Here is a 23,658-nt window from a genome sequence, read left to right as displayed (position 1 = left end):
AACTATGACTTTTATAAATGAACTGCTAGGTAAATATTTTGATGTGTGAATTTGAACGTAGACTAAGGTAACTATTGAGAGCTGTAGCTGCCATTTTCTGGAGTTCTTGGAAAGTCTTCAGAACACAGTGTTTGAGAACCTTGGTATCGCGTTCTTTAACCCCAGAGTCTCAAAGCAGTTCGCTGACATAAATAAAAGAAAAAAAATTGTTAAAAGGAATGCTTTCCTCTTAATCACATGAAAATGATAGCTTAGACAGTGATTTTTCCATCAAGTGAGATGCTGAGGCACAAGGCACATGCAAGACCACCAGTCCAGCCAGAGATAACCTCTAAGGATAAAGCCTGAACAGACCCCCGAGGATCAATATGTTTTTGTTCCGTGACTTCCACAAACATAAATGCAGTCCCTCGTCTAAGACAATACCTACCCAGATTCTGCACATAAATACAGTTCTCCTACTGAATCCAGATATGAAATGCAAGTGACAACATGAGAATCTGGTTTTCAAGCCACAAATAAAAAAAAGCATCAAATAACTGTTCCATTTGTGCACCCGGGCTATTTTATGAGGATATGTTTTGTGGTTGAGTTTTATGAAGATCGTGTTTACAGCTACATGGAATCCCATGTGCTCAGCCCAAGCTTAATTTACTTTATATTAATTAATTTACTTAATCACTTAACAGCCTGATGGCAGCCCCCTCCCTTCCCTTCTCCCAGTCCCCCCCACACCTTCCCCCCAAATTCCTTCTTTCCCTTCTCTGAGAAAGGGAGCCCCCACTCCGTGGGTACCAATCCACCCTGGCAAATCAAGCTGCAGCAAGAATAAGCGCATCCTCTTCCTCTGGGGCCAAACAAGGCAGCCCAGCTAGGGAAAGTGATCCAAAGTCAGAGACAGTCAGAGACAGCCCCTTACTCCCATTGTTAGGGGACCCACATGAAGATCAAGCCGCATACCTGCTACATATGTGTAGGGGGCTTAGGCCCAGCCCGAGCACGTTCTTCAGTTAGCGGTTCAGTCCCTGTGAGCCCCCGCGGGCCCAGGGTAGTTTACTCTGTAGATTTTCTTGTGGTGTCCTTGACCCCTCCAGTTTAGTCTTTCCTCCCACTCTTACACAAGACTCCGGAGCCCAGCCTGTTATTTGACTGTGGCTCTCAGCGTCTATTTTCATCAGATCCTGGAGGAAGCCTTAATTTAGTTGCAGGAAGAAAGAACTGAAATGCACTCTGCATGGATGTATTATAATGTGTAAGGGCAAAATAAGGAAGCACACATCTTACACATATCATATCTTTTCATAAAAATAATCTCATGCCACAAGGAGGAAATATTTGTGTTGAGTATCCTGAGTGTGCAAGCATCTACTTTTCTCTCCTGTCCTTCTTAAATGCCACCACTGTAACTGATAAAATGTTTTCTACAATAATTTTATTTTAAAATTTTCTCTACATTTCTATAACCAAGTTTATAAGATTCTTATCTCTTCCTTTTTTTTTTTCTTCTTCCTTGGTTTCCAGTTATTTTTATAGTTACACAATGGTAAAATCAAAACACAGTTTTACTGGGTCAAATTGTATTACTAGCCTCTTAGAAGTTTGTTATGGAGCTCTCTGTCAAATGAACATATATAAATTCTTAGCAAGATTTGAAGGTCACATTTTGCCAGGAGATTTCAATAGAATCTGCGCTGTGCCTGTATGTGGCTAATTAAAAAATTGTCTTCTAAAAAATTAATTAGACTAATCTTTAACACACTGGTTCTTAATGTTAAAAAAAAATCCACCTTAATTTTCTTTGGATCAATTTGAGTGGTACTGAGAGGCAAGAGACAAAAGGCTGAGGTGGGTAATTTTTTTCTAATCAGCATAAAGTGTGTTAATCTTTCTTCTTTGCCTGGAATGAATTTCAGCATGGGGGTATTTCAAGGCATAATGAGTTCCTCACTATGGAGAGCTTCCGCTGGCACACAGCTCTGGTTCACAGTGTCCTTCATAAAAGATTTTAATCTTAAGAAAACTTAAGATAAATAAATCTGATAGTGATGTAAGCAAATGAGACTTTCATTAGCTTTATACTCATATATTCCATAAATACACATCACAAGAAGCTGAGGAAATGCCTCAGCAGCTAAGATCACTCACTCTGCAATTATGAGGCCCAGTGTGCAGATCCCAGCACCTGCGTGACAAGCTGGCTTCCAGCCTACCCAAGAAAATATGAGCCCCAGAAGTATAAGCTCAGGGATATAAAGGAGGATGCTTTCCTCTGGCCTCCACACCCCCACATAGGCACGTGGACCCCCGCAATCCACACCTACATCTAACTCACACAGACACTTATGAATAGACAGATAGGTAAGTAAGTCTGTCTTAAAGAATACAAAATAAGATAATCAGTGTTTCTAACAATGTTTTTGTAGAAAAACAGCCTCTATATTTTCCCGATGTTTGGGATTCATACATTTTAGACTTTAAAGTTTCTATTACAAAATAAGCTCTTATAAAGGTAAAATGAGGGCCTTCTGCCTTGCTTCCAGATGGAACTGAAATGCACTCTGCACGAATGTTTTATAATGTATAAAATAAAGAAGCACATATCTTACATATATATCCTTTAATAAAAGTAATCTCGTGTCAAAATGGGAACACTCTCCAGTGCTGGTGGGAATGCAAACTTGTACAACCACTTTGGAAATCAATCTGGCACTTTCTCAGAAAATTGGAAATAGTACTATCTCAAGACCCAGCCATAACCACTCCTGGGCATATGCCCAAACAAGGATATTTGTTCAACTATGTTCATAGCAGCTTTATTTGTAATATCCAGGAACTAGAAACAACCTAGATGTCCCTCAACCAAAGAACAGATAAAGAAACTGTGGTACATTTCCACAATGAAATACTACTCAGCTATTAAAAGCAAGAAAATCTTAAAATTTATAGTCAAATGGATGAAAATAGAAAAGATCATCCTGAGTGAGGTAACCCAGAACCTGGAAGACACACATGGTATATACTCACTTACAAGTGGATTTTAGCCATATAGCACTGGACAACATTCTACAATTCACAGACCCAAAGAAGATAAGTAACAAGGAGGATCCAAGGGAAGATGCTTAAATCTCACTCAGAAGGGGAAATAAGATAGAGGTAGTGATGGAAGAGAAGGAACAGTGTAGAAGAAGAAACATAGAGTGATATGAGGGTGGAGATCAGACCTGTGGAGAGTGGGGACAGGACAGAGGCCTGCAGAGAAAAGAGAAACTGTGGGAGGGGGCATCTCTGTGACAAGCTGGAGACCTAAGTCAGGGTAGGCTCCTGAGAGGACATGAGAAGACTCTAGCAGAGACTCATAGTATCAGGGGTTATAGAGACTGAAGAGGACACCCTCTAACTAGACAAGACTCCTAGCAGAAGGAGGAGAACACCAACCTACCCACAAAAACTTGAACTCAACATTCATCATGCCTATAAGATGTGCAGGGATAAAGATAGAGCAGACAGAGCAGAGATTGAGGGAATGTCCAACCCTCAATACCTGGCCCAACCCAAGACCCACCCCACATCTGACACTATTAAGGATAATCCGCTATCCTTTCAGACAGGAGACTATCAGAGTTGTCCTCTGAGAGGCTCTACCCAGCAGCAGTTTAAAATAGATGCTGAGACTCACGGCCAAACATTAGGCGATAAGTAGGGAATCCTGTGGGAAAGTGGGGGAGAGGAGAAAAGGACCTGGAAGTCACGGGAACTTCATAATAAGACCAACAGAGCCAACTAACCAGGGCCCAGAGACGCCTGCTGACACTCAAGCACCAACCAAGGACTTTGCATGGACTGGGCCTAGAACCCCCCCCACACACACACACACAAAGATGTAACCAATGGGCATAGATCAGGCTTCATATGTGTCCCATAGTAAGGGGAGCAGGGGCTGTCTCTGAAATGGACTCTCTGGTCAACTTTTTTATCACTTCCCCCAGGGGACCATCTTGCCAGGCCACAGGGGAAGAGGACCTGCTCAGTCCTAATGCCGCTTGATGATCTGGAGTGAATGGGAAGGGACGTCTTTTCTGAGGAATAGGGGACAGGGGAGGAGGAGAGGGAGGGAGGGTGGGGCCATGAGGTGAGGAGTGATGGGGCTATGACCAGGTTGTAAAGGGAACAAATAATAAATAATCCCATATCACAAAGAGGAAATATTTGTGCTGATTACGTGTAAATCACTAGTAAGTATGAGATGCAAAAATTAAACTTTACATGCATTATAATGCCTTAGTGTAACATAAAGCTATGTGTTGTATGGATGTGTGTGTTTATATACATGTTTGTAGCTGTAGCCATACAAGGCCCACACATGTATATTCAAGACGTAAACAAAATTTGCCTCCTTCAGCTTTTTTCAATATCATATGCCCAAGATAGGGCATCAAAAGCTAACAAAATGGATGGTTCTCCTACGGCAGGCTGTGGTACAATACTGACTTCTAATTCCATCCTGCATCCTGGCTACAAGTATACCAGGCAGCTAAGTAAAAGAAATAGTACTCATTTTAGTTTACGCATATATGTGCACCACATGTGTGGAGGTCAGAAGAGGGTATAAGATCCTGTTGAACTTGAGTTCCGGGTGGTTGGGAGCTCCCTGGTGTAGATGCTGGAAATTAAACTCAGAGCCTCTACATGACTAGTAAGTGTTCCCAATTTCTGAACCACCTCTCCAGCACAAGAGACAGTGTTTTTATTTGATGTCCTACCACTAACTTTTAACTTCAACTCACACTAGACATTCTGAGTTTCTGAGTTAGGCAACCTAGAATTTAAGTTAGCTGACATATAATTTAAATAAAAATATAAAGAGAGAAAGTTATCATTTTCTGTTTCCACGTAGTGGCTCATGTGGGAATGTTGCTTCTCAATGTCCTGTAGGCTTCAGCATGCCAGGGGCATGGGATTGATGACTTTAATTCACAGTGACTTGGGAGGCAGCCACTCTCGGGTTCAAGAGGGAAAAGAATTGTCTGCATTCATTTCTGCACATCCTGGGTGTGCCGAGGGAGTCAGTAACGGAGGAGATGGATCTACTTCTACGTTGGACATTGGTATTTAATCATTGTCCCTGAGATGCAGGCTGAAGTGGGGCCACATCACCGTGGAAGAAGAATGGAGGACACTAAAGCCACCTTGCAATCAGTATATCATCCAAGGTAGAAGTTTTATTAAAACTATGAATCTCAGTCAAGGTGAGCCACCTGAGAGATACCTCAACACAGTGACTCTATGCGAATGCCACCTGGTGTCCTTCTCAGCCTGCTGCAATCAGAGGTGACCAGGGACCAAATAACACAAACAAACATGCAAAACATTCAGTTTAAGACTGACAGGGAGAGGAAAATAGCTAGAAACAGAACCCTAAGAAATCACTAATGACCGTACATTGTCAGTTAAATCTATATATAAACTCATGCATTTGTGTGTATGAAATGGGGGAGAGAGAGAGAGAGAGAGAGAGAGAGAGAGAGAGAGAGAGAGAGAGAGAGAGTGTGTGTGTGTGTGTGTGTGTGTGTGTGTATGTACTTGCAATGTAATGTGCACCAAATACAGAAAATACAAGAGTTTTTTTTGTTTGGTAGATTGGGTTGGTTTAGTTCGGGTTGGTTTTTTGAGACAGGGTTTCTCTGTATAACCTTGGCTGTCCTAGACTCACTTTGTAGAGCAGGCTGGCCTCGAACTCACAGCGATCCACCTGCCTCTGCCTCTCAAGTGCTGGGATTAAAGGCGTGCGCCACCACACCTGGCCCCGGAGAAATTTTTTGATGAGCTCGGGGATAATATTTTTATGTAACTAATTTCCAAACACATGGAAATTATTAGTCTATCCAAATACCAATTTCCCCCCTCCCAAATAATTAAGGCATGTACTTTAAGAAAACAAAAAATTGCAAAGTAGGTCAACTGCAGTAACACATTCAATTCAAATAATTCCGGATTGTGTGTTCTCAGAATGTAATACAGGGCAAGGATGGTGGCCTAGAGTGGCCACAAGGGGTAATCGCCCTGTGAGGCGTTATCTACTAATAAATCTTAAAAAATAAGCAACGCTGAGAAATCTAAATAGGGGAAGGAAAGGTTATGGTTAGACACTTTTCAGTGTGGATCCAAAATCAAAAGACATCTAAAGTCAGGCCTGAAAGCTCATGTCACTATGGTGTCGTTTTAGACAAGCAGGTTAAAGAAAGCCGAAGAGGAAACTAAAGGGCTGGCACTGGGCACAGAGGGCACCCAGAATCCTCTGCGATCCTTTCTTCTCTTCGCTTGCCATCCCCAGTCTCATCTGACACCTTCTGCCCTTCGCTTCACTTCCTCGCTTTATCTCAGTACTGGGATTATGGAGCTTCAGATTGCTGCTGCTCCAATCGTCTGGCACCTAGAATAATAATGTCAGCTGTGGGGAGACGGGTGGGGAGAAGAAAGTGATACAGGAAACAAGCTGGGGAACAGTGTTGGAAAAGAAATGTTGATGGAGACGCATGTAGTGTACCCGGTCACTCCCAGGGTAAGGCTCAGGGAACCTTAGACATCGGGTGCTCCTTTCTCTTAGTTCTAATCTGTAAATTCTCTCAGGAAGTAACATCTTTGAAAAGCATTCACCTCTCAGAGATAAGAACTATTTGCTATTTATATGTGAGTATTCTATATCACAATAATCATATGGATTATTAAATAACGGCTCCCTTTGCTATCGTCAGCTCCTGTGGAACATCTATTTAAAACTGCTGGAGTTTACACTCTCACAGAACATGTTATTCTGAGACATCTGACCTCTGCAGTAATTTCCTTGGCTTTAGTAGAAATTATGATGGTGCAATATTCTAGAAAATTGCCTATTCAGAAAACAGAAGAATCCATGTTCTTTCATTTCTCATTCTTAATCAACTGAAAATAAAGGGCTATATTAAGAACTCGTGGCTGTTGCTAACCAGCTGCTTCATCCTGCATGGTGACTTCATGCCTCCAGGCCTGGCCATCCTCCTCTGTCAAAGATCTTCTCGAATAAAAGTCCATTTGTCCTGGGCTAAATGAGCTTCTTAGTAGGATATTCCAAGTTGTTAATAGTGTAGGAGGGTTTATAAGAGGCCTATATTCTAGAACGTCCAACTCAGGCCCCTATTTCTATAATAAATGTGTTAGTGTAAATGGATCAATATAGTTGGGTTTTTGTTTTGTTTTGTTTTTTATTACAGGTAAATAGGAATTACAAGTCCAGGGAAGCACTTGAGAAGTCTTCAAATGCCACAATCAACTGCTATTTCAAAGAAAACAAAATAGATGGTTCTGGAAAGTCAATGCTGTTTCTTCATTGAATTTTAGGTAAGTGTTTAAGACAAAAATTTCAAGATAGACATATCTAATCTCTCAAAATGTGGTTTTCTTCTTTGTATAAAAATAGAGGTAAATAGTATCAGTATCTTTTATTAGTTGTGTACCTTCGCTGAATTTCCAACTGAAGACTTCATTTATTTACTTTTGCTTTCCTTTTTTATTAATTTACTTGTTTGTTCAGTTTATATCCCAATAACAACCCCATTCCCTCTTCTCCTCCCGGTCCCACCCACTTGCGCCATACCCACCTCCACCCCACCCTACCCTGGGTACCAACCCACCCTGGCACATCAAGTCACATCAGGACTAAGTACCTCCTCTTTCACTGAGGCAAAACAAGGCAGCCCTGTTAGGGAAACGGGATCCAGAGGGAGGCAATAGAGTTCAAGTCAGAGACAGCCTCTGCTCTAATTGTTAGGGGACCCATATGAGGACCAGGCAGCCCAGCAGCTTCACATGTGTAGGGGGCCGAGGTCCAGTCCATGCCTGCTCTTTGGTTGGTGGTTCAGTCTCTATGAGCCCTCATGTGCCCAGGTTAGTTGGCTACATAGGTCTTCTTGTGGTGTCCTTGGCCCCTCTAGCTCCCCCAATCGTTCCGGTAACTCTTCCACAAGACTCTCTGAGTTCTACCTAATGGTGAAGGCGTGTGTGTCACCACTGGCCAGCTTGCTTGCTTTCTATTAACAGAAACCATCTGAACTGGATTTATGTAAGAGGTGGCTTATGTTGAGGGAAAACCTGCAATACTTTATTATAAAAGTTATCTAAGATTTTAAATATAGAAAATATATACTTAATATCAAAGATTAAGTCAGGATGACATAGCATATAACCAGATTATAGTGACATGAAATGAAAGGAAGGTAGATACTGTCTGTATGTTGGCATACTAGCATGTCAGGGTGGGACCTGAGTGATTTCAGAACCTTCCTCTTGGGCGGTTTTACAACATCTAAATTAGAGGTGCAGAGCAATAAGATTCAGGTACACTCAATTTTGCAGTGCCACATACAATAAAACACAGAGAGAGAGAGAGAGAGAGTGAGAGAGAGAGAGAGAGAGAGAGAGAGAGAGAGAGAGAGAGAGAGAGAGAGTGAGAGAAGAGGGAGAGATTGCTTTGTTTTACCTAGCTATGAAATACATAAACAAATCAGTGTTGGCCTACCCTCCAATGCTACAAAAGGCAGTGATAGCAACGTACTTATATAGTGTTTTCCTGAAATGAACTGTTGTTACACTTATGCAAGACAGAGAAGAATCAGCAAGTTGAGTAGTGGTCATGTTGAGAATTCCCGCTTCAGCCTAAGACCACCTTCCACACAAGTATTATTTGTTTTATTATCTGCTTTAAGGAACGGCCATGTCCAGAACCTCAGAACAGAGTAGTGTTTAGTTCTTAACTAAATGCAGCTGACTGGACGCCTACCGCTGTCTCGGTCTAATCCAATAGGCACCCAGGCTTCCTTCCCGCATTAAAAGCTATGCAAGTGAAAACTGTTTATCACTTCAAATCAGTGAAAGTACAGTATAAGTCAGAAAACAACTTTGATTAAAATTCAGATTTAGAGTCACCATCCAGTCTAGGTAAACGAGATAAAAGATCAGAATCCTATGTATGGTAAAACGACAACTTTCAGACACCAAGATACCCTTTGTTACTTTGATTAACTTCAAAATGAAAACAAAAGATTCTCTCATGTTCTTAAGTTTGTATAAATTTTCTTTACTGAGATTAGATGTAGAACTAAAACAGTGATTTCCTTTATTTTCAAGTGATTTGTTAGCTGGAATTCCCAAAAGCTAAACTGAGCACGTTTCAAAAATCTTAGTAAGTCAATTTGCCTTATGTAGCCATTACTTTAGAAAAGAAAATGAACGTGACAAATGTGTTTCTGAGCTCCTTATTCTGCAGTTGTGTCTGAGTGTGTCCATCTTTGTCCTCAGGCCACTTACTGGTGTTGTTCAATGCTATCTATAATGGGGACTATTGCCTGTTGGACTATAATTTATTCTAATCATTGACCCCAGCTACTCCAAGTGACTTTGAACCCTGGCGTCCTGTGACACCACCTCTTCCTAAAACCCATGTTCCTACATACACAATATTAAAAGAATTTGTTGCTATTAAAAAGAAATGTTGTCACATTTCCCATTCCAAACAAATGGAAAGATCGTTTTAAATTCTTAAGAATACTCTGTGATTTTTTTTTAATTTAATGTTCAGATATCATAAGCAGCATTATATTTGACATAAGAACATCCTTGTGGGGCACAGCCTAATCTAGAATTATAGTTCCATAGATTTTCACCTATAAGTTGGATCTTACTTCTCCCTCTTAATACTGGCTGTTTGCTGCCTTAAGATTTTTTTTTTTATCATCTTAACATTTCCCAATTCCTATGGTGGATATATTGAAAATCAAAGTGGTCTGGAGGCCAGTGTCTTGCTTAAAAGATAACCCTTTTGCCCTGTCTCCACCCCCCTAACCTTCTCACAGGCTTTCTGGCATTAAAGCGTCTGCTCACTTGATCATTTCAGTGCCTGCCTTCGTTTTGTTAAATAGAAGGGCCTCACTGTTCTCATTTCCTTCTCATTTATTTATGTAGCCATTTTCTTTTCTGTCTTATCTCAGAGGCTATCACAGCTGCTCATCTCTCCATTCTAATGCACTTGTGGCTACCCTCAAAAGGACACACTGTCCCTTCTACCAATGTTTTTCATCTATTCAACCAATGTTAATGTTGGCTCTGAACGCTCTAATTTAGAATCCTTTCAAACAATGTCATCCTGGACAGAGTAGAAGTGCTTGGACCCTCTCACACTCCTGAAGCTGAAAGGCACAGTGCTGAGTGGTTTCTGCGGCTTAAAAGGCAGTAAATAACACATCTCTTCCTTAGTTTGGTAAAACACTGAAAATTCTGATCACAAGCATTAATCTCCAGATTATAGAAATGAGACTTTGTACAGTTAATTTAACTTTAAAAAAAAAGACAACTGGAAAAGAAAACATTGTCACTAATAAAATATGTGACATAATACGTAAGTCTAAAGAATTGGCCAGGATGACACAGTTGGACAATGGGATAGACACTCAGCCTGGGAACAATTGGTACTCATACATGAAGGAAGGCTACAAAAATATTGTTACTGACTTCATGGGGTTCCCTAGAGTGGGAAACACCCATCATCAAAGGTCACTTGAGCCAACCAGCTGCTAGTGAGTTCATTGGAAGGGAGGAGTAGGAGAGTTAAGGGGCTGGTTCTTAGACTGAGGAATACATTTTGATAAAGATTTGTATCCACTGTTTCTAAAAACAGTTCAAGGAAATGTTCTAAAAATGATATAGTCTGTAATAGAATGATGCTGAATCAAAAAGTACGGTGTTTGGGCAGGTAAGTGGCACTTCAAAATAGAAATCATCCTTTATCTATCTTTGTAACCCTATAAGCTAGCATAGTATGTGTATGTGACACACTATGGTAGTTTCTAGAGAAATGCCTGACGATTGATGAAGATGACCAAGTTTCAGTAAGTTGGGTATAAACATTCAAACCTAGACATTCTAAGCCTGTGGACTTCATGAGTATGTTCCACTTCTTCTTCTGTGGCATAAATCATGGATAGTTTTAAGACACAGAAGCAATGTGGTTATGATTTTTAAATATTATTTTATAGTACACCAATATCAAGAGATCCCTCCTACATCTTAAGCAATTGTCCATTAAGTACAAGTTCCCTTTTCAATGTCTTTTCTCCCCTTTTCTTTTAAAACTACCAAAACCTGCTTTCTAATTTACATTTAAGTCTAGTCATGTCCATTCTCTAGTGCTTTACTCTTAAGTTAATATTTCAAAAAAAAATGCTGCTTTTATGCCATTTAAAATGTGAAATTTTGACCAAGTTATTAAACTTCTGTGCCTAAAAGATGCATTCATTTCATTTCAAGAACTAGGAAGCCATACCCATGAAACAGCAGAACATCAAGTCTGGTACATAATTAATAGCTTACGAATAGCAGATGACAGGATCCAGTTGCCCTTGCTGACCGCTGACTTCTACCTCATGGACACTCTCACCTGCTCCATCAACCACAGAACAATATCTGTGCCCCGAGTTCTTTAGAATTCCATTATGTGAGCACAGTAGATTTCTGTGGGACTCAGGACCTCTGTACCCTCACATTTGATCATTGCAAGGATATGGGTATCTTCGTCTCTTCTGAACTGTGTCCTTCATGCCCTTCCTTTTACATGCATGGGTTCCTCTGCCCAGTCTCTACTCCCATCCACACCTCTCTTCGCCTAAATGTACTCACTCTTAAGCAACATCAAAATCCTGTAGGGCTTTGGCTGCTACTTTTTCACAGAGGCTATTGATGAACACTCTGGGGCTAACAACTGCCAGGCTTACCTATGAGCTTCAAGCCTCTGTGATGTCCCTAGTTCTGAGCCTGGTGTAGACAACAGAAAGAAAAGCAAGCTTTTTCCAGTTATTCACACAATCATATCCTAATTTCTCCTATTATCTGTTTCCCTTCTTAGTTTTTCATGAAGGATAAATGCCAGATCTTTTCAGTTTCTGTGACACTCCTGTGCCAAGCACGATGAGATCTTGCTTTCCAGTTTGTTGAGCGTGGGGAAGTCTCCTACTTGGAGATGGGCATGCGTGTTCCCAGTGTAGTCAATTAAAAGGCTTTATGTAGCCCCTGTAATAGATGAGGAGGCCTCCAACCTGTGAAGGAGATGTCCCAGAGAGGATTGTGGCCATCTGCCAAAACCAAAGCAGATGCTCCCTGCCCCTCATGACATTTAATCTTCATAATTATCCTTCTGATTAGCTGCCATTGTTTTTGCTGTTCCAATGTAATAACTAAGGATCCAGTAGTTTGGTAACTTACCAAGGACATATTTCTGATAAAGACATCTCTTTCTTCTATAGCAAACTCTCCCCTTACATCAGTTTTCCCATTGGGTCCTATAAGAAGATGACGCATGGTAGACACATTTATAATATTTTCCAGATGCTATTTATAAGCCCACAGATTCTTTCTTATTAGCAAGTGAATATATGTTTAAGTTGATGTTAAAATAAACATCATGTCTGTTAAACAAGAGTTTAAGAGGAAGCACAGTATGGTTCTAAGACCTCTTTGTGTAAAATCCTCCTTTATTTCTAGACTCATATTCTATAAATGACATTGCTTGAAGCTATAAACTGATAGAAATTTAGGCTAACTTTCCTGGGCTCACCCCTGGGGCCAGGGTCTTTCACATCAAGAATTTCATTCTTCCCCTTTTCTCCTGAAGAAACTTTATAAAGTGAATATCTATGAATACTTGTGAAAGGTTTGTAAAGATGGAAAATAAAATTTGCCCTAGACTTTAGGATACTATCAGCGCTTCTATAGGAGTCTATAGGGCTGTAGTAGCATTGGATCAGCATTTTAGGGCACTGGCTGCTCTTGTGGAGGGTGCAGGTTCAATTCCCAGCACCAGCATGACAGCTTACAATCTGTAACTTCAATTCTGGCCCTCTTCTGGCCTCAGCAGGCACCGGGCACACACGTGCTGCACAAAAACACATGCAGGCAAAGCGCACATACACACAAAATGAAAGTAGATAACCCTTAAATGCACACATCAAACTGTTATGGATTTCAGATTGTCTCAAATGAATCAAGCATGCCTGTAGTACAATTCTCAGTTCTGGGGATTTCTAACAATTTTCTAACAACGGGCTACTGTTGTTTGTTTTCACTGTTTGTTTTCAGATGACTCACACAAATAGTTGCAGAGTCTCTCTCAGTCCATTTGCATAAAGGAGTAGGATGGCTGTCTTTTTTTTTTTAATATGAAAACATTTTCTGACTATCCCATGTCTTCTTAGTATGTAAGCAGACCCAGAGGTACATGGCTTCTGTTCTGAAGTTGAGATTTTTCTGTGGGTAGTATACTCCATAAAGGGTCTATTTGCAGGAAAACAGCATCAGCACAGTTGAGCTAAGGTCACATTCTTCTCACCCAGGCACAGAAAATGAGCTCAGTTAACTAGTCTATGTTCCATCTTGCAACACGTTTAGCAGCAGCCAGTTCATGGACTTTGTGTTGATGGTGCCTCCACTTGTAAGACACAGGACAACACCTCTTGAATCCCTGGCACATTCCCACTGCCCCTATGCTCTCCTTTCCCATGAAAGTTTCCTCAGGAAAGATTTGCAGACATTTAAACATAGGGTAATGTTTAAAATACCCTAACACAAAAGCATTTCCATCTACTCCCAGATTCTCTTCTATTTTCTTGTGGTTCCTGAATAAGACATCTAAAAATTAAAGCTTAAGTCTTTCTGCCACTTGGTTCTGACTAGGAACTCTTCCCTGGTGTAGAAAGGATGTCTGTGCCCTCTAGTTCTAAGGCCATAGTGTGTATAGCTATAACCTGCAAGCACAAAAGGCTCCTGAAGGATATAAAGTCCCTCAGAATTTGATGTGGCTCTAATGTCACTCAAGACAGCTCATGGTTGCCTTCTTATGAAAATATGCAGAATCTCTTTCATAGCTATACCCAGGGGCCATGCTTAATGTATACAATCTACAATACTCTATGGTTGCCAAGTAACCAGTAAAGGTACGTCGAGCTCTGCAGTGCATCATGGATAACTGAAACGCTGGCGTTCTTTTCATCTGTGACCTTAGCCTCAGGTCTATGTTCAGCAATGCCAGATGTTTGTAGCAGCAGGTAAAGCTCATCCAATGATACAAATGAGAACACTTGTCGTAATGTCCTTCTCTGATCTGGTAGAGATTTTGAGACGAGCCACAGTAGGGAAGTGGATCCATTCTACCCTGTCTAAATGCTTTGCGTTAAAAAGCCGTGACTTTAAAAGGTGATGTGGAAATGAGGAAAACATGAGTAAAGAAAGATGACTGAGCAAGGACGCAGCTGTATACACGTAAGAGTGATTGCGGGCGTAAGAGGAAGTCATAGCCACTATTTCCTGCCTGGGATATTTAGTCCATGGAGGTGACAGCTTCCAAAGCCCCAGGAGTGAAGACCACCTCTTCTTTAAAGTTTTACATTTTAAAAGTTGAGGCTGTTGTATTTTTATGAAACCAGTAACAAATCTATGATTGAGTTGAAATAAAAATGACCATTCATTTTCTAGGGTGAAAAATACAATATAAAGGAAATGTCAGTTCAGGGGTCCCGCAGCCTTCACTCCTATGACCTTCTGTGGCTTCATGTCCCCAGCCAAGGAAGAGAAGCCAAGAGCCGGACCTTCACTTCCGGGAGTGGGTCTTACTTTTCTTTAAACAAGAAACTCTTCCTCACTGTGTGAATCTTCCTGTGCAGATGTGAACAAGCATCTCTCCACCCCAGACACATCACACACAACAAAACAAAGATAGGATCCCTCTCCAGTCAGCTGTAGTGAGCCAGTGAGTTTATGGTGATGATTTCTGGGAGGATGGGGGATTACCTAAAGGATCACACTTGTCCGAAGGGGAGGTGCCTCCCCAAACCCACCAGAGCGTGAGCAACACTGATGAAAGCTGTCGCTCTGGCAACCCCTGCACAGCATCTCCCTCCTGTCTCCAGGAAAGAACGCTTCCGTTTTGTAGAAATAGCTGTTCAACATTGCCTATTCATAACAAAATTAGTTGTGTAACATCTGAGACACACAAAACACATGGGAGAGGGAGAGGAAAGGAAGGAGGGAGGGAAAGGAGGGAGAGAGAGGGTGGGATAGAAAACCAACCATCCATCGCTAGTTCTTGGGTGGTGTTCAGAAGTCTTCCAACTCTACTCCAAGCAGGGTATATCAGTTGCATACAATTCCACCTCAGAGAACATTAGGCAATACCCGTTAATATTTTTATGGTCGAAGTTAGTAGTGGGAAGGTTACAAGCGTTCAGGGGGCATAGTCTGAAGTGCTGATAAATGTCCTACTACGCTTTGAAGTGCCAGATTATAGACATTGCCAGAATTGAGAAATTTTGCTCAAAAACATTAAAGGCTACAGTTACTATCCACTGGGCATAGAAGCACCAGGTACTTTCCACCGGTCATTCATTTAATCCTTGGCTCTGGTCCACTAAGCATGTCATCCTGCATTGCTTGGGGGATGCTCAGGTGGGTGGTCAAGAGCTTAAATGGCTTACTTAAGGCGATGCAGTCAACAAGCAGAGAACCGAATCTGAGCAAGGACGACTCAAGCTCAGCTGCTATCAGGTCGCCATGTCCCTTCCCTCTTCTGTATTCCCTAAACCTCTTTGTCTCCATGGTGTTCCTATCAAAATACATGCGTGTCATCTCAGCATTCTGACAGGATGGTTAACTGTGGCCATGTACTCCATTCCTAGAGTGAATGATTGGTTTTGTGAACGAGGGCTAGAGAAGAGATCATGGGGTTAGAAGCAAAAAACAAAGAGTTCTTTTAAAAAAGAGAGAAACGTGCAGAGAACACTTCATAAGGTAACGTTGATGAGGAAAGTGAAATTTCAGAGCAAGAATTAAGAAGTTAAATGAAAACAAACCAGCCAGGTGTAGAGGTGTATGCTTGTAATCCCAGTTCCTGGGGTGACAGGCGGGAGGGTCAGCAGCCTGGTCAGCATGAAACCCTGTCTCTAACATACAAGACAAAACAAAAAAGCCAAATACTGCACCAGATAGATACGTGATGCATCGGGTGGTAACTGGCAGCGGGCATTACAGGGGCAGGGAGTGCAACTCCATCTATGTTCTTAAAGGGATGACAAGTTACTTCTTCTTGCCTGAGGCGTTTACCACACTGCTTGTTGCCTGCTATATGAGCAAGAAACCCAGGAAGTGTCTGTCATCAGGAAACCGGGAGGCAGGCAGCTCACTGTAGACAGCACTTGCCAAGACACAACAAATGACCACCCTACCCATGCCCATCGACAGCAAGTGAGAAAAAGGTAAAAAGCAGTATTTTCAGAGAATGACTTTGCTGAGCAATGATTCCCTTGCCCTTCTGCTTCAGTGGTTCTAGAATCTGCCTTCAGCACTTCGTGGTCACTAGCTGGCCTCTGGCCCTTTGCAGGTTTCTATTGGCCTCAGCCTGTGCCTCAGTGTTACACAATTATTCACCATTCTCCCACCATGTCACCATTTTCATTTCTTCCCTGTGAGACTTTTCTGGGTGAAGAGATCTTTCCCATAAGCCCCTCTGAGTTTTCTGAAACAAATCACTGTGCGTTTTGTGAGTTGCACCAACGAAGTTTGTTTTCCCACAGTCAGAAGCCTGAAATCAAAGTGTTAGCTGGGTAAGCCTCCCTCTGAAAGCTTCAGGCAAGAGCCCTTCTGATTCTTCAATGTTCTGAAACTTCTAGGCCTTTTTTGAGCTGGCATCATTCAAATCTATGCCTACGTAGTCACATGACTTTCTGAGCTCTGCGTGCCCTCACTATGATCCTTCTTGCTCCTTGAAGACTGTTCTTAATGAGTTCTGGGTTTTCTAGTAAATAAGGATTATTTTAGAGATTTACTTTGTGTGTGTGTGTGTGTGTGTGTGTGTGTGTATGTGTGTGTGGTGTGTATGCATGTTCACTCAAGTGGGTGTCCACGAGCCCAAAGAGGATGTCAGATCCCTGGAGCTGGAATTATGGGCAGTTGTGAGCCACCTGACATGGGTGCTGGAAACCAAACATGGCTCCCCTGCAAGAGCAGCAAACACTCTTAACCTCTGAGTCTCTCTAGCCCTTGACATGACTTCTTCTAGGGACATCTCTTGTAGATTAGTCAAGGTTCTCCAAGAAACAGAACTAATATACACACATTTACAGATGTACACACACACACACACACACACACACACACACACACACACACATAAAGAAAGATTTGTTAGTAAGAATGACCCAGACAATTATGGAGAGTTGTCTCCAAATTTGTAAACTAAGTGGCTGAGAAATCAGGGGAGATGGTGGTATGAGTTCCATCTGTGTACAAAGGGAGGCAAAGACCGATGTCCCAACTGAAAAACAAACTATCAGGCAGAGAGGACTATTTTCTCCTGTTCTTCCTTTTAGTCTGTTCAGGTTGCCAAGGGATTAGATAAGCGAAGTCAACACTGGTAAAAAGCAATCATGTTTATCTCACTCATAAGTAGCCTCAGCAAATACTGAGAACAATATTTGACCAAATATCTGTGCCCTGAGCATCCTAGTTAAGTAGACACACAAGTGAAGTGCCACACATTCATCTCACTATGCCACCCACAGCAGTTTTTCTACACATTCCAGTGACATGACACTGGCAGTGGGCTACCAGTGACTGGCATAGATACTTCCCTGAGATCTATAGCAGAAGACAGAGGAAATAAAAACACTTAGTGTTCTGTTAGCAAACAAAAACAAGAGAATGCGTATTGGGTACATAAACAGCACATGCATTTCAGGTCCACATATTTATTTATATATTTTTCTTGAGAGTCTCATCCTATAGTCCAGATTGACCTCAACCTTATAGCAATTTCCTTTCATCAGCCCCATCATCAAATGCCAGAATTACAAGCATGAGTGCCATGGACGACTATTTCTTTGTTGCTATAACTATGTGTATTTGTATATTTTTATAGCTTAGCTTGCAAGACAATGAGCTTTATTGTGGAATTTTCATACCTTTATTTTTGGGTCTCGCCAGCTCCCTTCCACTAACCCTTGACCCCCTTGCTGTCTTCCTTCTTCCTCCACGCTGTACCCCAACTCAGCATTCGTGCTGCATGGATTCTAAAATTCATTCTTCTGCGTGATGTCTTCTATGGATTCCTCCAAGGGACCTTTTTTGTCTGATTGATTGATTCTTCCATTTCCAACATTTCTAGTTGTTTCATCTTTTTTGGTCATGGTGTCCTTACTTAGTTGTCCCTAAATGTACGTTATTTTCTCCTCAAAGTTAGAAGCTGTTTCATCCAGTTCAGTGACCTTCTTGTCAAAGTCCTGAACTGACTCTTCCTTGATTCATTCATCTGCTTATTTGAGTCCTTTATGTGGTTGAAGATCCTTTAAAATACTTCTTGTAAGTTTCAACTTTCTCTTAATATTTGGTTTCTGTGTTGAGGAACTATAAGCCTGTGGATTACAATCTGACATTTTCCTTGTTTTGTTTTGTTTTGTATATATTTTTGCTTGTGGAATACACACACACACACACACACACACACACACACACACACACACACACACAGCTCCCGCTGCTCCTGGCATGGTTGTGTTTTCCAGTTTTTATTTTCCTCACTCTTTTGCTTGTTTTGATGTGCATTTCATGTGCATCCTCCTGACCAGTTGTCTTTACTTATATTTCCTTCTCCTATTGCTGTTCAGTGGCAGCAACAGACAAGATGATGTGACAAGAATCCAAGTGTTAAATTGCAGCAGAAGACATGTGGGCCCTTCACATGTGTCCTCTGTATGGCTCAGAGACAGACACTCTGGAGTCTGGCTGGGAGAGCATAGATTATGGATTTGCTTTAGTGCTAAGAGTATGAAGATTTATCTAAGGAAGTTGAGAGTGAGTTGAAGAATGGAGGATCGTCTAGGGGCTATAGGCATGAAATACGGTAGAGAATCTCTTGTTAATATAGAGAGACTGTTGTATTTTAGAAAGAAAAAGGACAATCATAAGAACCTCTTCTGATGAGATAAGTTAAAACACCACAACTTAATAAAGGACAAAATTTCTAAGTTATAGTACAAGATTAATAAAAATAAGCAATTTCATAAAATGCAAGATGGTGCACCCTCCATCAAAATGCCTTCCTCACTAACATGATGCAGTTTCTTTCTCCTGTTGGCTTGCCTTTTGTGTTCATTTCCATGGGGAGACAAGATGGCTGTTAGTCTTAGTAATTTAAACAAGTCCTGTATCCTTCCAGATAGCAAGGATGGCTGTGACCAAGCCCCTCTCTGCCACATTTGACAGGTCTGAGCCTCCCTCACCGTAAATTACAACCATGTCTATGGCGTGAGGTTTCTCCATGCTCTTTCTGTCACTGGTATTTGGGGTGGAAGTGAGAAGGTGTGAAAACTCTGCCTTCTGAGTTTCACTGAGACTTCACTGACAGCACAGTTCTGTGTCCTAGGGCACAGCTTCCTCCCCTCCTGTGTGCCAACCCAGGCAAGGTAGGCTGAAGGGCCAGTATTCGTGTCTCAGTTTCATTTCTCATACCAGGCTTTGCCCTCTCCTGTTCCAGAGCCTGCTCTACTCTCTGTCTCTCCACGCACACCTTCTCTAGCTCTGGTAGTGGATCCCTCCCAGGTGGGATCCTGACCTGTCCATTTTCTCCCAGGACGCTGTATCTTAATACCTGTTCTCCCCTCAGAGGGAGCTTCTCTTGCTCTGTGTCCGACTCTCCCAACCAGAGTGTCCATGCACACTCTCCCTGGCCCTATTCACTAATCCTTTCTTCATTTCAACTGCTAATGTACAAGCCATAATAACTACATTTATCTAGCCTCCTACCAAGAAAGGCTTCATTCTCTTCCCACAGGAGTCTAACCTGCAGCCACTCCAAGCTGATTGTGCAGAGAGCGAGAAGAGCCTTTGCTCAAATATCACACAACAAGTTGTACCTTCCTTAGACTGTGAGAAATGATTAATTAATTTCAAAATTAACCATTCCTTTTGCAATCAATATATATTGTTCATATTAGGACAGATAATAGCAAGTAAACTTCTAATGTTAACTCTGGCTAGTGGGTTTATAAAATATTAGAAATATTTTTGCTAATTTTAGTTTCTAATTGTCCTGCCGTATTTAGAGATCATTACTAGGCTGGGAGGTCACTCAGCCAGTGAAGTGCTTGCCTTGCTCAGATGCGAAGACCTGGGCTCAACCCCTAGAGTCCACGGTCTTTAGTAAAAGCAGGATATTATGGTGTAAGTTTGGGATCCTAGTACTTGGGAGACGAAAACCAACAAATTCCTGGAGCTCACATCTAGACATTTTTACACCATGTGGTGAGTTCTGTGCTGGTGAGAGACACTGCCTCAAAAATCAACAATGGACAGAACTTGAGGAGATGCAACAGTGTATCAGGAGATACACACACACACACACACACACACACACACACACATGCATATGCACACGCACATGCACATACACACATGTACACACACATGTACACACGTACACCACACGTATGCACACACACATATGCACATGCACGCACATGCACATGCACACACATACACATATGTACACACACACACATGCATGCGTGCACACACACACACATGCACCAGTACACAAAGTGACCTCCAAATTTATGTGCACTTACACACACATATACACATACACAAACAAAGGAGATCCCATAAAGCTTGAAACCAACAAGACAATCAGAACTTGCTCTCGAGATTTTGGTTATTACTGTTTGAGCACGACCTTACTGGTGGGCAAACCAAAGCACAGCATGGAATACCGAGGATTTCCCTAACTGTGTGTGCCTTCATGAAAATGTTAAATTCTGTGATACATATGGCAAAAAAGAAACATTGGGCCAGTATCTTCTAGAAACAAGTCTCATGTTAACGTGCGTCAGTGTCTTTCCACCTGCTGGTTTATAAGCCAGAAATCTAATGTTACATCAGGACGCTCTTCCGGTGTCTAACCTGGCCAAGGTAGATTGTGTTGGCTTCAATAAGAAATGACAAACACCTGTTCAGCATTGTTTACTCACTGATATCCTTTCAGAAGCTCAAGTGCCTCCCTGATGGCTCCTATTCCAGCTCCCTTCCTGTTCATTGTTCCTTCCCTGCTCTGCCTTCTCCAATTTCCCCGATGCCCATGTCCCTGTGAGGTTCTAAAAACAATGCACTGGCTTAGTGAGGAGTTGGCCAGGCTGACACATGGAGCAAGCACCTTGCCTCCCAAGCGACCCCAAGGAGCCCCTCAGCAAGGCAGGTCAGCCTCTGCAGTGTCAGGTGACAGTGGCTTCTGACAGTTGCCATAGGCGCTCTGAAGGATTGGATGTGCCACATATACATAGTGTGAGTCAAACTGTACAAAGTGCTTAACTCTAGAGGAAAGGGGACCTTTACATCCACTCTAACAATGGAATTCAATTACGGGTACTGAGCAAATTCTCAGGTGTCAGCTGGTCAGTAGTTTCCACTCACACAATTTTCTCCATAGTATACAATTCTTTTAGGATGCTCCTGAGTCTCCCTTGGGTAGTTTTGCTATGTGGACTCTTCAGCATATATGCTTGTCTTTTTCTCTTTCTCCATAAACCACCATGTGTCCCTTACATTGTTTTGATTAATCCCTGTTTGTTCATAATAATTTATCATCCTACCCTATTGACTTCCTTTTTCTAGCTCGCTTCGTTTTCTGAAAGCTTATTTTTTTTATCATAGTCGTCATCAACAATTAATTTCCCCTAAGCCCACAGTTTGCATCGGCTTCCTAGACTCTCCAGTTCATTGTCAGGTGCAGAGTCCACTCTTTCTGCCTACTGACTGATAAGCCGCCTGCCATTTAATAGCACGGTTATGGAAAGAAGATGCTTAGTAGGTCCTGTCATTCCTACACAGAAACTTGGTAACCAGCTATGCTGTGAAGGACCGGCAGCATCCTCCCGCAGAGCACAAGCATGGCGGGAGTTCTATATGGGTGATTTCCTGCCTAAGCATTCTGCCTAGTTTGACCTTATTTTCCACCCACCTGCTCTCCTCTGTTGATTATATTCTTTCCTGTATACTGATATCCAAAGTTGAATTTTCTCTCTCTGTATTCTTATTCCCCATCTACCTCTTAGCACCATTCATATTTCTTTGGATCTAGTACAGAAAGTGCAATCAGGATGCGTTTAATTAAAGTTCGTTGTAGTCAAGGAGGGCACCTCATTCAGCGCAAGCCACACAGAGGAAGGAAACCGTAAAGCGGTGATGTGTGTCACTGTGCATGCAGAGTAAGAAAAGGAATTCTTCTAGGAATGAGGCTTCACGGGATTGCGGAAGTAGCTCGGTCAGCACATCGCTTGCCTTGAGTCATGAAGACTTGAGTGTGACTCCCAGAACCATGTTGAGAACACAACACAACAAAAACTAGGTGTGGTAGCGGCTCATGTTTGTAATCCTAGTGCTGGGGAGAAAGGGGCAAGCAGATCCCTTGGGATCCATGATGGATAATGATGGATCCAGGAGCCAAACTCCGCCTTTTCTCTCCTAAGCTGCTTCTTGGGCAGGTATTTGGTTACAGAAAAGTAGTTAATACAATAGCCCAGAGGTGTTGGTGTGGATGACGCTGATTGATAGACAAAGAAACAACAAAAATTCAGTCACTTTCAAATAATTCTTTATTCCTGACCCAGAATCCAGAGCGTATCCCAGGTAACACCTAAGAAACTACCCACCTGCACATGGCAAGCAAATAGTGTCAGTTGTCGGTTACATCGGATGCCTGAATTATGATTGTTCTTAATTTTATTTCACATTTTCTTTGGTTTTCTTTTTCAACTTCTCCGCAGCAAGCAGCATATACTGCTGCCCTCCATGAGAAAACGGGCACAAAGTAAGACTTTTCGTGATTAAGTTTAAAGCACCATTTTAAAATGTTGCCTTGCTGAGAATGAATCTAGAAGTAACTATTGAATGAGAAGTTCAGAGAGCCGCTCCATCGTGAGCCCGCACAGGGCTTCCCATAGAGCCGCCAAGTTCACAGTGTTATTTAAGAATAGATCTTTTCTGACATGTTCATAAGTGGAAAAAAAAACTTTTTCTTTACAAATCTATTAATACATCTCAAAAAAATAGTGTATTTTTAAAACATATGAAGTGCTATTCATATGAATTGACACAGCCAGCAACAGCCCCATTCTTTGCTTTAAAAACATCAAGAATAAACAGATATTAATATCTAAAGAACACGTTAGGTCAGCTTCTCCATGCAGCCCAAGAAACTATGTGCTTGCAAAAACCATTCAATAGATTGCAATCTTCCCGAGTTATTGTTAACAAGATTTCTCACTTAATATAAACCAGCACCCTAGCAATAAAGGACTTTGTGGCATTCAGACGACATTCAGAATGTGATTTTAAAAAAAAAAAAAAGGACGTTTGCATGAACTCAAACTGTGGTTTTTGTTTTGTTTTGTTTTGTTTTTAGAGGCAGGGTTTCTCTGTGTAGCCTTGGCTGTCCTGGACTCACTTTGTAGACCAGGCTGGCCCTTAAACTCACAGTGATCTGCCTGCATCTGCCTCCCGAGTGCTGGGATTAAAGGGGTGAGCCACCACACCCAGCCT

At 41.8% G+C, this 23,658-nt stretch overlaps 1 protein-coding gene across 11 annotated transcripts in view; it reads left to right on the top strand.

Annotated features, from left to right (window-relative positions):
* The window catches only part of DTNA (dystrobrevin alpha), a 352,112-nt gene that overhangs the window by 159,396 nt on the left and 169,058 nt on the right, over nucleotides 1-23,658 (top strand). For 10 of the 11 annotated variants that reach the window (XM_084780875.1, XM_084780876.1, XM_084780871.1 and 7 more), the window contains one exon: nucleotides 7,248-7,374. The exons of the other annotated variant lie outside the window; for it this stretch is intronic. The gene's annotated coding sequence lies outside the window, so the exon portion shown is untranslated. The remainder of the gene's footprint in view (nucleotides 1-7,247; nucleotides 7,375-23,658) is intronic. 11 annotated transcript variants of the gene reach the window in all.

This window comes from Acomys minous, assembly GCF_964271855.1.
Source record: "Acomys minous genome assembly, chromosome: 4".
Classification (NCBI taxonomy): Eukaryota; Metazoa; Chordata; class Mammalia; order Rodentia; family Muridae; genus Acomys; species Acomys minous.
The sequence above is the reverse complement of the archived record's forward strand: the minus strand, read 5'-3'. Positions and strand labels throughout refer to the sequence as shown.